The sequence below is a fragment of the Leucopleurus acutus genome, assembly GCF_964270905.1.
Source record: "Leucopleurus acutus genome assembly, chromosome: 3".
Taxonomy (NCBI): Eukaryota; Metazoa; Chordata; class Mammalia; order Artiodactyla; family Delphinidae; genus Leucopleurus; species Leucopleurus acutus.
The window spans coordinates 93,532,830-93,547,950 of record NC_139145.1 but is presented as its reverse complement, the minus strand read 5'-3'; the positions used below and the strand labels follow the sequence as shown (position 1 = coordinate 93,547,950).

The 15,121-nt window shown below is 34.6% G+C and overlaps 1 protein-coding gene across 1 annotated transcript in view; it reads right to left on the bottom strand.

The window, feature by feature from the left end:
• SLCO4C1 (solute carrier organic anion transporter family member 4C1) overlaps positions 1–15,121 on the bottom strand; it is a 63,453-nt gene that overhangs the window by 29,510 nt on the left and 18,822 nt on the right. The window lies entirely within an intron of this gene.

The window sequence follows — 15,121 nt, the reverse complement described above, 5'->3', positions numbered from 1 at the left end:
CCAAAACAGTAATTCTCAATATTCACTACATGAGACTCCCATGGTGGCACAGTGGTTAAGAATCTGCCTGCCAATGCAGGGGACACAGGTTCGAGCCCTGATCTGGGAAGATCCCACATGCCGCTGAGCAACAAAGCCCGTGCACCACAACTACTGAGCCTGCACTCTAGAGCCCGTGAGCCACAATTACTGAGCCCACGTGCCATAACTACTGAAGCCCGTGAGCCTAGAGCCCATGATCTGCAACAAGAGAAGCCACTGCAATGAGAAGCCTGTGCACCGCAACCAAGAATAGCCAACGCTCGCTGCAACTAGAGAAAGCCCGCGCACAGCAACAAAGACCCAACGCAGACAAAAATTAATTAATTTTTTAAAATATTCACTACAAAGCAGTAATATTTAGAAGTTATGTCCTTCTTTTTTACAGGTCAAACTATTTTATTACATTTATATTTTGAAGCAATCTTTGGGTCCATAGGATGTTTTTTTGAATATTTTAAAAGGAAAAATTGTTATCTATTTTTTTCTTTTTTTCCTTTTATTGAAGTAGATTTACAATGTTGTGTTAGTTTCTGGTGTTTAGCAAAGTGACTCAGTTATACACACATATATATATATATATATATATATATATTCTTTTTCATATTCTTTTCCATTATGGTTTATTACAGGATATTGAATGTATTTAGCTCCCTGTGCTATACAGTAGGACCTTTTTGTTTATCTATTTTTATATAGATTGTATCTGCTAATCCCAAACTCTTAATTTATCTCTCCCCCACCCGCTTTCCCTAAGGGGGGTAACCCTAGGTTTGTTTTCTATGTCTGTGAGTCTGTTTCTGTTTTATAAATAAGTTCATTTGTATTGTATTTTAGATTCCACATATAAATGATATCATACGGTACTCATCTTTCTCTCTCTGGCTTACTGCACTTACTATGGTAATCTCTAGGTCCATCCATGTTACTGCAAATGGCAGTATTTCATTATTTTTTATGGCTGAGTAGTATTCCATTTTATGTATTGAGTCTTCTTTATCCATTCATCCATCAATGTACATTTATGTTGCTTCCACGTCTTGGCTATTGTAAATGGTGCTGCTATTAACACTGGGGTACATGTATCTTTTCAAATTAGAGTTTTCTCTGAATATATGCCCATGAATGGGACTGCTAGATCATGTGGCAACTCTGTTTTTAGTTTTTTAAGGAAACTTCATACTGTTTCCACAGTGGCTGCACCAATTTACATTCCCACCAACAGTGTAAGAGGGTTCCCTTTTCACCACACCCTCTCCAGCACTTGATATTTGTAGATTTTTTAATGATGGCCATTTTAACCAGTGTGAGGTGATACCTCATTGTAGTTTTGATTTGCATTTCTCTAATAATTAGTGATATTGAGCATCTTTTCATAAACCTATTGGCCATGTGTATGTCTTCTTTGGAGAAATGTGTATTTAGGTCTTCTGCCCATTTTCTGATTGGGTTGTTTTTTTTGTTATTGAGTTGTATGAGCTGTTCATATATTTTGGAAATTAAGCCCTTGTTGGTCACATCATTTGCAAATATTTTCTCCCAGTCTGTAGGTTGTCTTTTCGTCTTGTTTACGGTTTCCTTTGCTGTGCAAAAGCTTATACGTTTGATTAGGTCCCACTTGTTTATTTCTGCTTTTATTTCTGTTGCCTTGGGAGACTGACCTAAGAAAACATTGCAACAATTTATGTTAGGGAATGTTTTGTCTATGTTCTCTTCTAGGAGTTTTATGGTGTCATGTTTCGTATTTAAGTCTTTAAGCCATTCTGAGTTTATTTTTGTGTATGGTGTGAGGGAGTGTTCTAACTTCATTTATTTATATGTGGCTGTCCAGCTTTCCCAACACCACTTGCCAAAGAGACTGTCTTTTTCCCATTGTATATTCTTGCCTCCTTTGTCAAAGATTAATTGACTTTAGGTGTGTGGGTTTTTTCCTGGGGTCTCCTTTCTGTTCCACTGATCCATGTCTGCTTTTGTGCCAATACAACACTGTTTTCATTACTGTAGCTTTGTAGTATTGTCTGAAGTCTGCGAGGGTTATGCCTCCAGCTTTGTTCTTTTTCCTCAGAATTGCTTTGACAATTCTGGGTCTTTCATGGTTCTGTATAAATTTTAGTATTATTTGTTCTAGTTCTGTGAAAAATGTCATGGGTAATTTGATAGGGATTGCAATAATCTATAGACTGCTTTGTGTAATATGGCCACTTTAACAATATTAATTCTTCCAGTCCAAGAGCATGGGATATCTTTCCATTTCTTTAAATTATCTTCAGTTTTCTTTATCAATGTTTCATAGTTCTCAGCATATAAGTCTTTCACCTCCTTTCTTAGGTTTATTCCTAAGTATTATATATTTTTAATGCAATTTTAAAAGGGATTGTCTTTTTACTTTCCCTTTCTGATATTTTATTGTTAGTGTAAAGAAATGCAACAGATTTCTGTATGTTAAACTTGTATCCTGCTACCTTGCTGAATTCTTTTACCAGTTCTAGTGGTTTTTGTGTGGAGTCTTTAGGGTTTTCTATATATCATATCATGTCATCTGCATATAATGATAATTTTACCTCTTCCTTTCCAATTTAGATACCTGAGAAATAGTTATCTTTAGGATTTGATTAAAATCTTTTTAAAAAATCACATTCAGTGGCTTCCCTGGTGGCGCAGTGGTTGAGAGTCCACCTGCCAATGCAGGGGACACAGGTTTGTGCCCCGGTCCGCGAAGATCCCACATGCCGCGGAGCGGCTAGGCCTGTGAGCCATGGCTGCTGAACCTGCGCGTCCGGAGCCTGTGCTCCACAACAGGAGAGGGCACAACAGTGAGAGGCCCGTGTACCGCAAAAAAAAAAAAAAATCACATTCAAAGCCTGGGTATTAAAGTAAATCCATATTTCCTAAACTCATCATATAATATTAATGAACTAAGAGATTTGTTAAAAATATATTTCCAACCCTTTCCCTTTGAATCTGGTGTAGTATCCAGGAATTTTCATTTTAACAATGGCCTCAGCTAATTCTATTTTCATTTCCTTGATATCAGATCAAGATTTATTATTTCCTGATTGATGAGACATAGGCCCCTAAAGCACCAATCCTGAATATTCTTTAACTGGTTCACTGTCATCAAATTTTCAGATGCAAATTCTATGCATAAAAATATATATTTTAAATTTTGTATTTAAAATATACTCTATAATACTGTATATATTCATGTTATAAGAGGTTGATGGATATTTTGGCAGATAACTTATTTATATTTATAACTGGGCTAGGTCTGCATTATCTGTGATATTTCCCTGGTCATGTCAAACATTTGAATTATAATTCTTGGTTTCAATATTCACTTTCCTGGAGGTAGTAGATTAGACTAACAATCTCTTATTATTTGCTTTGTTATTTGCAAATTGTTCATTTTGCAAAACTGAACATACGTACATGCATTATTGGTTTACTATTTTCTCCTATTTCCTTTTTATAATAGGTAAATTGCCTTTAGGAAAATATCTTTCTGTAGTAATCTGGCAGACTTTTTGATTATAAGAGTATTCTGTGGGGTTTTGGTGTTTTTTTGTTTCTCCCAGAGGAAGTAATCAATGGGTTTCAACCTACTTGTTTAAATAAATTTTAAATAAAACAGAAGAATACCAAGAAAAAATCCAAGCTCTCCCTTACCTCTGCCTGCCTCTATTTATGCTCTCCCATGTCACTTAGATGAAGGCAATAACCCCTGTTAACAGTTCCTTCGATCATTTTTCAGACATTTTCTCACACATTCACATGTTTTATATCTATTTACATTTTTACATATGTATGATCATACGAAACATACTATCCTTATATTCAACAACTTCCAGTTTTCACTTCTTATGTCCTAGAAATCCTTGATGTTGGAACTTAAAGCTGTATTTAAATTTCTTTGTTGGCACTGTTATAATATTCCACAGCATAAATGTGATTTATTTACCAAGTCCACAACTTCTATTTTTTTTTTAAGTTTGCTTGTATGCTTTCTTTTTAACATCTTTATTGGAGTATAATTGTTTTACAGTGTTGTGTTAGTTTCTGCTGTATAACAAAGTGAATCAGCTATATGCATACATATATCCCCATATCCCCTCCCTCTTGCATCTCCCTCCCAACTTCTATTTAATAATAATATAACATATATTATTAATATTATATTATACATACATTCAGGTCAAAACAATGTTGTGATGAATATTTTTAAAATTTATCTTGGCATATTTGTGCAAGCCTATCGTAGGACAGGTTCCAAAAAGTGGAACTGCCAGGTCAACGTGTATAAATATTTATATTTGATTTGCCAAGTTGCCATAACAAAGAGTTATAAATATATGCATTCCCATTAGCAATGCAGCAACACTTTTGAAAAAATCTTCAGTGAACTTAAGCATTTTTCTGTATGTTTATTGGCCACCTGCATGTTTTTCTGTGAACTAACTTCTCAAATTTACTTCAGAGCTTCTGAGTTTGATATCTGACTTATAAAAGTCTTCCCTTTCTCCATGATTACATATAAAGTTATTTATGTTGGGTTTTATCCTAGCATTTTTACTACTTTATTTTTTAATTCATATGTAATATATTTTAGTGGGAAAAGACAGGGATTATAGCATTGTGTTGGATTAACCAAAGAGTACATATTTTGTTACATTTCCTATGTATGGGTTTATTTCTGGATAATCAGTTTCATGTCACTGATCTTTGCAGTCCCTCTCCACAGATCTGTTTTAAGTACTTCAGCTGTCTAAGGTTTGTGGGTATCAATATTTTAGCCCGGCTATATCCCATTTTACAGTACTACATGAAAGGCTGTAACAGTTAACAGATCTAATTTTATCATTTTTCCCAAATAAACAAGGCCTAAGATCTACTTATTAAAACTACTGTATCCAATATATTACTCTCTCTGCATTACTTCTGAATAATTTCCTTCTTTTACTTTTCCTAGAATTGATAAAAATTGATAATGAGATGTCAAGCCACAGAAAGGCATGGATGTATCTTAAATGTTTATTGCTAAGTGAAAGAATCCAGTCCACAAAGGATACATACTTTATAATTCCAAATATATGACAATCTGGAAAAGTAAAACCATAGAAATAGTTGCCAAGGGAAGAGGGGAGGGAGGGTTGAACAGATGAACCACCACAGGATTTTTTCTAGGGTAGTGAAACTCTTCTATATGATGGTTTGATTGTGGATATACGACACTAGTCATATATTTGACTAGTATTTGCCAAAATACATTGAACTTTATAGTACAAAGAGTGAACTCTACACAAACTTTTAAAAATCATTTGAGGCCAAAAGTTTCCAGGAGGAAAGGCAGAATGTGACAAAAGGATCTAACTGTAATACAAATATATGAAACAACCTCACTAAGGAGAGTGGGGGTAAGGGTGCTGACCTAAGTAACTTTGGAATGAGTGGAGTCTGCAAGACTAAAGGCAAAAGTAATTATATATAATCACTGTATTCTAGATGATAAAGTTATTTCCCATTCCGTAATTAAAGAAACCAGGGCCCACTGGAGAAATAGCTGATTTTAGGACTGGAGCAGGAAATATATAGGATGAGCCTGCAGCACCTCAGAGTGCAAGAAAATAAGGAAAACAAACAAAAATATCTGCAATGATGGAGGTATGTCAAAGGTACACAGGAGCCAACCGAAAAAACTCCAGGTAGACAAAGCTGGAAGAATTTGAGCAACGAAATAAAGTTGCATTGGATTATAATCTAATGTAAAATATAAATCCATGCAGCCACACTGAAAAAAAATAATTGAATAAATAAATAAATGTGGGAGAAGAGACAAATGTCTAATGCAGAATAACTCCGAGTAATTTATGTAGATACTGCATCCTCAAAGAGATGGCACATAACACTCTATTTCTGATATGTTGGGTGCACATAGTGACTTTCTTCCAAATCATATAGTATAGAAAGGAGGAAAAGAGTTACTTCACAATGGATTAACCTGAAAAATACTACCTGAGTCAGGTGATCAAGGTTTTCATCAAGAGTGATAAGTGATGTTGATAGCATGTACCCGTCATATGATGTGATGAAAATGGCATTTTGCCTGTGTGGTCCTCCCCCTGAAAATCCTATAAAGCCAGTCTAATCACAGGAAAAACATCAGACAAATCCCAGCTGAGGGACATTTTACAAAATATCTGACCAGCACTCCTCAAAACTTCTATGGTCATCAAAAAAAAAAGAGAAAACTCTGAGAAATTATCACAGCCACAAAGAGCCAAAGGGACATGACAACTAAATGTAATAAGGTATACTGGATCAGATCCTAAAATAGAAAAAGGAAACTAGGTAAAACTAAGTAGATCTACATAAAGTTTGGACTTCAGTTAACAAGTAGAAAATTTAATAAATGACGTACCAATATTAATTCATTAATCATAAGAAATGTAGCATACAAAGTAAGATGTTAATAATAGGGGAAAATGGTTGTGGTATATATGGAAACTATACTATCTTCACAATTTTTCTGTAAATCTAAAACTGTTCTAAAAAGGCAAGTTTATTAATATTTTTTAAAGTATAGAATAAAACAGCCAAGTACAGATAAAGGCTTAAACTTTCATAAAAATTAAAAATAAATAAATAAATAATATAAATACACAGCAGCAATTTTTATTAAGCAGATACTACCAGAAATGCAAAAATAGACATAAAAAGTTAAAACAGCAGACTAATTTTCATCTTTCCCAGTCCAAAACAGCAAATTGTTAAAAATACGCAACAATAGAGCAGGCCTAAACAGTATAATTAGTACCACTGAATTTAGGAAAACATGTCAAATTCTACTCTCTTATAAAATTGTGTCTTCCATTTTTAGGTACCATGGACAATTCTAAAAAAGCCTGATCAAATATTATGCAACAAAAATATCAGTATACAATCCAAAGAGTAAATAACAATAATACTCTATGACCAAAATGCAAAAAAAAAAAGCTAGATACTTTTAAGACAACAGAAAATGAAAAGGCCCGTCTATATGGAATTCAAAAAAATTTAAAAACTCTATTAAACTATTCTTTGATCAAAAAATTATAATTACAAAATTTCTCAGAAATGATAATAGAAACAAACCACATCGAAATTTATATGCTATAACTAAAGTGGTTCTTATAAGAAAACCATCTCATTGAAACAAAAAAAGACCCCCGAAAAAAGAAGTCAAAATAAAAAACATATAAAAATAAATTGCACATTAATGAGTTGCCCCCAGCACTAACACCACTGGCACTAGATGAGTTTATAATAGAATAGCGATGGAGAAGATAACATGCAAAAGAATATCTAGGAAAAAGAAATACTGAAAAAAGCAAGCAATTAAGAGGCATCTCTAATAAAAAGCAATAAAGAATTAACAAAGGGGGGACTTCCCTGGTGGTGCAGTGGTTTAGAATCCGCCTGCCAATGCAGGAGACCCGGGTTTGAGCCCTGGTCCAGGAAGATCCCACATGCCACAGAGCAACTAAGCCCATGTGCCACAACTACTGAGCCTGCGCTCTAGAGCCCATGAGCCACAACTACTGAAGCCCACACGCCTAGAGCCCGTGCTCCACAACAAGAGAAGCCACCGCAATGAGAAGCCTGCGCATCGCAAGGGAAGAGTAGTCCCCACTCGCCACAACTAGAGAAAGCCCGTGTGCAGCAACGAAGACCCAATGAAGCCAAAAATAAATAACAAAATTAATTTAATTTAAAAAAAAGAATTAACAAAGGAATAGAAATCTGATTAATAAAATGTAATAATAAAATTCACACAAAAATAAATCCTTTGAAATAATCAGTAAAATAAACCACTAGCTAACATGAGGAGAAATTACATATATACAAATAATACATGAAAAAAGGAAATAAACTATGAAGAGAAGAAATTTTTTAAAAATCACAAGAGACTACTTAGAACAAATTACTAGCATATTAATTTGAAAATCTAAAATGGTTAATTACCAAGCCCAGATACTTTCAGAGATGAATTTTACCAAAACTTTATATATTAAATAATAATCATGACAATAATAATAAATGATAAACTTAACACTACTTAATCTATTCCAGAACATAGAAACAAGATAAAAATTACCAAAATATTTTTACTGATTACAAATTGATAATAACATGTGAAAAAGATTAACAACACCGAAGAAAACCATAGACCAATCTCATACCTGAATATCAATGCAAAAAAATCATAAACAAAATATTAGCAACAAAATCCAACAACATATATGAAAAATACAGCATGTCTTTTTAAAGAAGCACATTAGGAAGTCTATTAAAATTTAACATATTAGATCTAATTAGAAAAATCAAACGATCAGTTTCATAGATTTCAAGTAGAAAACTGACAAACTGACAAATGTCAACATAAAATAGGAATAGACATTTCTTTAACATGATCAAACATATAAGTGTGTATACATACACATGTATGTATATGCACACATACAGACTGCTAAAATCAGGAGTAAGACAAGGATGTGCCCTAACTCTGCAACTTTTCATGTTGTATTGGAAGGAAAGGGAAAGGAACTAGAGGCCTATGAATTGGAAATCAAGAGGTAAAACAATTTCTATCTGCAAAAACTATAATTGTCTTTTTGGAACACTTAATTGGTTCCAGAACCAATGGAAAAACTACTAAAAACAATAAAGGAATTTAGTAAAGTAGTAAAACATAAAATTAATTTTGAAAGAGATAAAAAAAGAATATACAAAAAAATAAGTTAGCTTCACATGCATAAGTTAGATGACATGATGGTAGAAATACCAATGTATAGTAAGAAAGATCAACTAAATACACTTAGAAATAAATGTGAACATCCTATATGAAGAATACTTGTCTACCTAGCATCATTGAGAAGCAAGCAAGGTGGGACAGAACAAGGAACAGTATGTCATAGAGGCATGGTGACAGAGAAAAATTCTAAATCTGAACAGCAATCTTTCTATGTGGGGAAGAAATAAAAGCTAAATAATTTATTCAGAAGGAACATCTGTCTCAACAAGAGAAAATCCCCACTTGTCCAGACAGAGTTCCAGTCCCTCTCCTGCATGCATACTATGTTATGCAGGACTCTAAAATGGTCCCCAAGATTCCCCATCCTAATTCCTGGAACTGTGAATATGACATCACACCTAATTCTGTTACAGTGGCAAAAGGGATTCTGCAGAGTAAGTTCACCTTACTAATTAACTAACTTAAGTTACTAATCGGTTGATTTTGAATTAGTCAGAAAGGAGATTATCTGGCTGTGCTCAACAATCTAATCACATGAGCACTTTAAAAGCAGAAAGCTTTCTGTGGCTAGCAGAAGCAATGAGAGAAATTTAAAGCAAAGGGGCTCTGTGAACCTTTGCTGCCTTTCAAGATGGAATGTGGGGAGCTTCTAGGAGCTGACAGCAACCCCCACTGACAATCGTCAAGGAAATGGCGATCTCGGTTCAACAATTACAAGAAACTGATATTTCACAACAGTTTAATAAGCTTGGAAAAGAATTCTCTAGAGGCTCAAATGAGAATGCAGCCAGCTGACACCCTGAGTTTGAGACTCTAAGCAGAGAACCCAGAGCTGTGCCAGACTCTTGAACTATGGAGTGTGTAAGATAACATATTTGTGCTTTTTCAAGTTGGTAAGTTTGCGTAATATGCTATGCAGCAAAAGAAAGTTAACACAAACATCTTACAAAAAGCTGGCCAAGGAATAATTCACTTCATTCAAAGGTAAATAATAACCAAAGAAGAAAAGCAAATGCATAGCAGAACAATTACCATATTGCCATCCTTTAAAGTGATAGGAACAATTGCTTCCTAAAATCAAAAGGTGAAAACAGGGATTTAATAAACTCATGAATGTGGTGAGATAAGGGATTTTAAAAAAAGGAAAAAAAATGGGCTGAAAGAACTCTGGAAAAACATCCCCAAACAGAAATAAAAGTCACATTGCAATGGACAAGAGAGACTAGAGACTGTGAGAATTACAAGGACAGACAGAAAAGCCTTGAGAAATACAAACAAAATTAAATGAACAAAACCTAAAACTTAAAAGATTAGAGAGAAAATTATAGAAATGATATTCAGACAAAGAAAATAAACATGCATAATCAATCAGAATAGAAAAAATATATATATATATTCAAAGGTAAAACTTAATAAATGAAGACTGATCTATAATTTTAAAAGGCATAGAAAAACCCTGGAAATTTTGATGCAGAACTTTCAACACTAAAAGTCACTGAATTTTAAAGATGAAGAAAGACTTCTTTGAACAGTCAGGAAAAAAGATAGTCATTTAGGCAGAGGAAAAAAAAAAAAAACCCCTTAGCTGGCATCAGACTTTTTTAAAGCAACATTAATCCCATAAAGGCAGTAAAGGAATGACAAAAAAAATCAGTGAAAGATAATATGACTCAGAAATTTTACACTCAGCCACACTCTTATCCAAATATAAAGGCAAAAGACAAATATTTAACATATTTAAAATCTCATGGAATTAACCTTTCTTTTAAAATCAAAAAACAAACCAAAAAAACACTTACTAGAGGGTACATTTCAGCTTACCACGAAATAGTCATTCAGAGATGCAACATGGGGACCTAAAGAAGACTATTCATCTTAAGTAATATTAAATAATTTATTAAATTGTGTCTGCTACAATACAGCTTTACAAGATAGATAGATTTACCCCCTATGTGAATTCTGAGGTATTATTGCTTAAGGAAACTATCTGAACCTCGAATTTCAACTTCTAACGTGAAATCAAAAAATTTCTGACAAAATACTTAACGCTAAATTAAAGGCATGTGATTTGACAATACACCACAAGAGGGAGCTTCTATGTTGTTTATGAACACAGAGGAGTGTTGCCAATAAAATTAAGGCTTAGAATTTTACTTAATGAACAAACCAGTGTCTAGTCCTGCCCAGTAACATGTGCAGGAACTAAAGGCAAAAAGGCAAAACAGCAAAAGAAAATCCATATACCAGAATATTTAGAAGTTAAATATCAAGCTCAGTGCAGCCCTCACCCTCACCTAGAGGTCCACAGCCTGCTCCCCGCCAAGCATTTACCTTCAACACCTATAAGTTTAAAGAGACCACCTTTTCCTCTGGCCCATCTTGCTGCCAGGGGCAGGGAAGGATGTTGCAGTCTTGAGATGGTATTCCACTCCCCTAGCCACACTTTTCTGACAGTATTTCCAGGAGGTGCCTGTGCCTCCTGAGAAGCACTGTTTTCTGGGGAACCCGGTCTGCCTAATTACCTGCATCAGGTACTTTGAGGTGGCTAACTTTAATGAAAAGCAACCTCTCTTTCTCTCTTCCCAGGAAGTGACTGTAATTTTCTCCCCCTGGCTCCACTTCCCATATTCAACCCCCAGCCCTGAAAAGGGAGAAGGAGCTGCTGCTTTTCTTTAAACTTGACCGTCCCCAAGTCTACGTAGCAGCTTCTGGACTGGAGATGGTAGCTCATCCCTACCTCCCTCTCCTATAACCTCTGTTCACTTATCCTATGTACCAATCTTGCAAAAATCTTTCTCACAAAACTTTAAGAGAAGAACAAATTATCTTTGAGTTTCAGTGTCTGTGATATGGGTCCCTCTAAGCACAGGGCTCAGGGCAAGACCCTTCTTGTCCGGACCTAAGGGCAGGCAGCTGGTGGCAGCTTTGAGAAAGAGGGGGAAAAAATACTCTTCTTGAAGGTGGGGAGCAACACTCAGAAGTCCAGACTTCCCTTGCCTGAGACAACAGGAACAGGAGATAGGCCAGGTGGCAGCAGGGAATTCTTGGGCTGCTTTGGTTCATAAAAATAGATAGAGTGGGTGGGAAGAGGCAGCACAAGGAATCTCACAGACAATTTAGGACTCTATATTTATGGGTACTAAAAAGTTGAGAGAGCCTTTGCCTGTGCAGCTAACCCACCTGGGATGCTGACCTGATCACTCACCTCCCATGGGAACCTAACTCAACCAATAAAGTGATTTTTCAAAAAAAAACCTATCACGGCATCCATACAAAGATGTTGTAAGAAAAAAGACCAACATACTTTCATTAAAATTAAGATTAGGACACGGACCACAGAAATATTTTCATGGAGCAGGTGAAAAATGTGAACACATCATAATGGCAAAGCAGAAATGAAATAACTTAGAAAAGAAGTGGTGAGAGGAAGAGGATATGAAGCTTGCACTGGTAGAACTCAGAGAAAAAAGTAAAAGGGAAAAACTAAAATCTCATAGAAAGGAAGATAAAATTGAAAGGGGTACAAGGGTGAACGAATTGAGAAAACACAGTAACAGGCACGTAATACAGAAATTAGAAAAGTGAGTAAAATGAATGATAAAGAAAAAAAGCAGAGGAAATGCTAAGGATATAAGGTGGCCAAAGATCATACATACACATAATTGAAGTATCTGAGGAAAAAAAAAAAAATAACATCATGGAACAAAATACTCAGATATGTAGTTTAAGAAAATGTCCCTAAAATGTTAATATGCATGTAAATCTATATACTTCAATCTGCATAACTGGGTGCCAGGGAAACATGACATCAACAGTCATCACCAAGATAGACCTTAAACTGGACTTTGAGGAGACTCCAAATTTCATAGACATATGGACTCTTGAGAATATTCTTGGTAGAAAATATGAGCAGTATATTATATATCCAGTGTGACAAGCACTTCTAAATGATTTCAGAATACACAGGTGAAAAAGGCAGCTGAGAACTTAAATGATATAAGAATGGATAAGAAATTCCCTAAAAGGCAATGATCAAATTACGAATGTAAAAAAGAGAAACAGTGAAGTCACAAAAATGAATAACACCTTGTGCCAAATAACATATTAATCTTTAACTACAATTAAATCTATCCTATTTTACTCACATTGTATTGTTCCAGAGGAAAAAAACTATAAGCTTTCACATACACTTCCTAGCCTAATCTTTACAACTTTCTGCAATCATTTTACCAGTGAAGAAACTGAAGCCCCAAATCACATGCTATGCATAGTCAGATTTTGCAACACAGCCTAATAATCTGATTCCTATTCTTCTGATCCTCCAATATATACTCCATGATCTTTGAGCTATAATTTAATGAGCTGAACCATCATCTAAAGAGGTACAAAGGAAGATTTCCCCAAGTATAATTTATAGAACCCTAGGCTTCTGAGAATTTCCATAAACAAAAGGATGCTTTGGTCAAATTAGTTTGGGAAACACTCTATTATAGCACTTCTCCTCTTAGATTAATAAGCATGCATTTATATGTAATATGATAAAGTTTTATACATTATTTATTGTATATTCAAGTTGCTTTTTTTCTCCATTGATGTCTAACAGCTCACAGAACTAGTGTTCCATAAAACACACTTTGAAAAATACTGGTTTGAAGTATGACAAAGGTGTCAAGTAAAACAAAACATTCCTAGATTATTAAAAAATTTAAATGTAACCCCTGTATAGACAGACATAAATCTTAATGGGTTAGTGTTATCAATGATTGCTTAATGATTCACAGTGCCAAGATTCAGGATTTTGCTTCCCACCTTTTCTATTACTACCCATCTCCTTTGGAGTGAACATATACTGTCACAGATGTAGAAACTGTGAGGATGGCTCCAAATCTCAATTTTGAACGTCCAATGTCTTATGTTCTAGCGTTATATTTCTAATGCCAAATTTCTACCTCAAAATCTAAAACAAAATTCACAATCTTCACCATAAAACCAATTTCTCTACCTGATTTTCCCATATGTGTTCATAACATCTATTTTCTAGTCATCAAGTTTAAAACACAAAAAGCATTCAATAATATATTCCTTGTCTATAATGACCATGTCATATGCTTTTCCTACTGATATCATACCCATTGTTCAAGTCTAGCTAAAACTCCACTTCCTATTAAAAGCTCTCACCTGAGTTGTCCAAAGGAAACCCTTTCTTCATTTACTAGTATCTTTTTTCATTCAGTGACAATAAGCCTGTATGACTCACTAGGTTCTTGATTACCATACCTTATTTTTACCTTATCCTCATTTATGTTAATAGCAATAATAATAGTAGTAATACTTATGGGGTGCTTATCTTATACAAGGTCCTTCACTGGCATACATTATCTTCTCTAATCCCCAGAAAAAATCCTATAAAAGAGATACTATTATTTTCCTCATTAACGATGAGTAAAGTCAGGATTGGATTAACTTCAAAATCTCTAAGATTTAAGAGCCTATGTATTTTAAGAGATTCATCTCATGGTTAACAGTGACAAAGTAAAATTAATCAGTTACTTAAATAATTTGGGATGTAAATTCAAAACATTTCTGTAAGAGCTTCTGACTATCAAGATAGACAAAAACTTTTGATATAAGATCTAACAGTCAACCTCCTTATGGTCTCTAAAATACAAACTCCTGACCTACCAGGCTATTAACCCATTAAAAGATATTAAAACCAGAATCCAACATCATGAATATAATAGGAATGACCACAAATGCATAAAAAAATTTTAACATTAGAAAATTCTATGTATAATCATATACCAAGAAATTTGAAAATCTCTTAAAATAAAAATATTGACTATAAATGACATAAAATTTGAATGAAGATATGATTCTGGAATAAATTGAAATGGGAATCAAAAGTGTACCTCAAAATCAACATATCCAAATGGTTTTTCTGGAGAATTTATATCAAAGCTCCATCAAAAAAATCAATCCTTGTGTGTTATTTAAATTGTTCCAATATAGAGAAGAAAATAAAAAGTTTCCCAATTTGTTATGAAGTATTAGCACAATTTCACATCAAAACAGCAGTCATGGGCTTCCCAGGTGGCGCAGTGGTTGAGACTCCGCCTGCCGATGCAAGGGACACAGGTTCGTGCCCCGGTCCGGGAAGATCCCACAGGCCGCGGAGCGGCTGGGCCCGTGAGCCATGGCCGCTGAGCCTGCGCGTCCGGAGCCTGTGCTCCGCAACGGGAGAGACAGCAACAGTGAGAGGCCCGCGTACCGCAAAAAAAATAAAAATAGTAAAAA